A 3,232-nucleotide genomic window follows, 5' to 3' on the forward strand; every position below is an offset into this window, starting at 1 on the left:
AGAAAGAAAGAAAGAAAGAAAGAAAGAAAGAAAGAAAGAAAGAAAGAGGGAGGGACGCCTGGGTGGCTCAGTCGTTAAGCGTCTGCCTTCGGCTCAGGTCATGATCCCAGGGTCCTGGGATCGAGTCCCACATCGGGCTCCTTGCTCAGTGAGGAGCCTGCTTCTCCCTCTCCCTCTGCTGCTCCCCCTGCTTGTGCTCTCTCTCTCTGACAAATAAATAAAAATCTTTAAAAAAGAGAGAGAGAGAGAGAGAGAGAAAGGAAAAGCAGAACACACTGACCTAACCACCTTTGATTCTTTGAGTCCACGGGATTGACCCATCATGTCCATGCAGATGATGGTTGGGCACCCATGAGACAGAGCCCAACACTGAGAGGCGACTGTGATCCGATTCCTGCCCCCTAGGGGTTCATGGTCTCGGGTGGGGCGCAGGGTCACTTTGTACGGAGAATCCTTCTCAAGAGAATGGACGCCCCTTTGGAAAGCGGCAGGCACTACAGAATGGACGGACCCTCGGACAGAGCAGGGTGCCCAGTGATAAAGCTCTTTGTCTTTTCTTACCCTGGGGAAATGGATCTGCCCAGCAGGACATAACCGCCCACGTCCGAGCTGGAGTCCAGGTCCCACCTCACTGGACTCTGGGCCTCCTGCCATCACCACCGGTTCCAACTTAACCAAGAGTCATCTCTTGCGACACCACCCGCCAGGGTGGTGCTTGGTCCTGGCAGTAGAGAGAAGCCAGACACCGTTCCTCTCTCCTCTCCGCCCCCATGTGGGGAGCATCCGGCCCAGGACCCAGAGAAGACACCTGCCCAAATGGCCAGAACACCAGGTTCCGATGCACAGGGGACTGAGAGAGATGAACACATGGCTGGGGCTCCCACCTGGCCGTGACCCCCTTGAGGCCCAAGGCCTCTCCCGTTTGGCTCCGTGTCCCTACCGGGAGCATGTGATGCATAGTCAAGAAATGCGATGGTGGGATGGAACACAGAGCCAGCTGAATCGGGAAGGCCTGCCTGACATCGTAGGGGGGCTTAACGTCCGAATTTCAACGCGAGTCAGAATTTCAGGGCACGTCCACATGAGGGGGGAACCGGGACATTGCAGTCTGAAGCAAGAGTGGGGGGCCGATTTGGGGGAACGAGGGGACCGGTCTGCATCAGGCTGCCCTGCCCAGCCACCTCCAAGTTACGAGCTGGGCCTTGGAACTGCCCCAGGGGACGCTTGCTTCTGGTGGGCTCTTTCCTACCATAATCGCCCCCTCACCCGCACGTCCCTTCCCTCACAGGCTCATTCACATCCTGAACTTGGCCAGCAGGTTCAGCTTCTCACAGGAACCCACACCCCTTCCCTCCGCCGCCGCCCCCCAGACCGGAACCCTCCTTATTACATCAGACTCTGATCCAATGGACGTCTGTTGACTGCCCACCGTGGAAGGCAGGATCACAGAAGGTCCCGTGTCATCTGTAAGGTGCCCTCCACTCACCACCATAAACACAACAACCCAGACTCCTCCCCTTGCTCTCAAGCCCTTTTTGAATCGGCCTGGGAGCCACCTTGCTCTCCCTGGAAAGCCTCATTATGTGAGCTATAAACCTTTTCATAGCCTCGTGGGGGACGGCGGTCACCAGTCTCCACATCTAAAACAAATTTGGAGGATGAACTGGGGAAGGGGTCCATCTGGTTCCGAAACAGAGCGGCAGCACCCCACAGCAGCTCGCTCCGTCCCGCACCGGCTCTCAACAGATCGCGGGACTGGGTCCAAAGGTCTCCTCACTAGACTTTGGGGGGGGGGGGTTGTCTCCTGTGTGTGCCAGGCCCAGGGAATCCGTTATTTCCTCATCGGTACACTGTTTACTGAGTGCCTGCGGTGTGCTAAACACGAAGCCAGGCCCGGGACTGTAGTGAAGCGACTCGTGCCTGGATTTGCAGGAGTGCGCCCAACGCTTTCATTGTCACGGGGAATTCAGGGTTCAGAAGAAGCTGACCGGCGGCACCTTCCCAGATGCTCCGAGGAGTGCTTCCGGCTGGCGGGCTCGGAGGGCCACCAGCCTCGGGCCCCCGCCCCAGAGACTCGAATTCGATTGCTGTATGGCGGTGCTGGGGCATGAGCCGGATTGAAACGAAACCCCAGGAGTTTCTGGGGTGTCACCCGGGTGGATAAACGCTGCCATAGGTAGATCTGGAAGAACGAATTTTCCTTCCCTACCGGGGAAGGCCTTTGTAGCCATGACCTCAGCTGCTCGTCCTTTGTTCCGAACGGTTAAGGGGGGCCGGCAGAGCGAGTGGAGAGCTACCTGAAGCAGCCGGATTGAATCATCCAAATTGGAGGTCGAGTCACATGTGCACGGGCGTTACGTATTTCTACCAAAAACTGCTCGTCGCCAAACCCTCGGCCTGGGCCAACCTCTCCGGGCGCAAAGCGAAGAGAAAGCAGGAAAAGCACTTCGAGAAGAAGCACGAAACAGTGAGCAAACCGATCCTGACGGCCGCCGACACACAGGGTTAATAACTAGGTGCGAAGCCACGCGGGACGGGACGTAGGACAGAATCTAGATACTGACATGACAGCAAAAGCGCTAGAGCCTTCTGCGCCGCCACCACAAATCTACGCTACGTACTAACAGCCGCGAGGGCGGGAAAAGCTCGCCGCGGGAGATAAACCCCCACCGCTTAATCCACACAGCAACAAACAGCAAAGCGAAAAACAGAACAACGACGGCAACAAAGCACCAAAAGCAAAACAGAAAAACCCGGAGCCAAAGTGGGAAAACTAAGCACGCACAAAAAGGACCTGTTTTTAGAACAGCAAGTAGAGACCCCCGTGGGGTGCACCGTTCCCGGAAGTACTGCAATACCGGGTCGATGCGCGGAGTGGACAGAGCAAGCTCCTGATCCAACTCCTAGCTCCAAAAATCCACTTAATATATTGTCCTCGGATAGAGGACGTATCAGATATTAAACTGATAAGAACAGATACTACACTTGATCTTAGCCAAAAGGCCGAGAAGCGATGCCTGGCGTCCTGTCCTCGCCGCCACCGCCCCGCCGCCAGCCATGTTGCACTCACGGTGAGCCATGGCACCCTCTGTCCACATTCCCGGCTCACTATCCTGCGGCGGTCCGCTCCACACGCGCTTGCAGTTGCAGTGATTACCCCGCGCTCCTGGTGAATTTTCACATCCCTTTCCGCTCCCTCGCGTCCTTCCCGAGAGGATGACCGGCGATTTGC

The 3,232-nt window shown here is 56.7% G+C and overlaps 1 non-coding gene across 1 annotated transcript; it reads right to left on the reverse strand.

Moving 5' to 3' along the window:
• Positions 1 to 2,824: 2,824 nt before the first annotated feature.
• Positions 2,825 to 3,015, reverse strand: LOC123323908. The gene has a single exon (XR_006539566.1). It is a non-coding gene; the product is annotated as a U2 spliceosomal RNA (small nuclear RNA).
• Between the last annotated feature and the right edge of the window lie 217 nt (positions 3,016 to 3,232).

The sequence above is a fragment of the Neomonachus schauinslandi genome, unplaced genomic scaffold (assembly GCF_002201575.2).
Source record: "Neomonachus schauinslandi unplaced genomic scaffold, ASM220157v2 HiC_scaffold_2271, whole genome shotgun sequence".
NCBI lineage: Eukaryota > Metazoa > Chordata > Mammalia > Carnivora > Phocidae > Neomonachus > Neomonachus schauinslandi.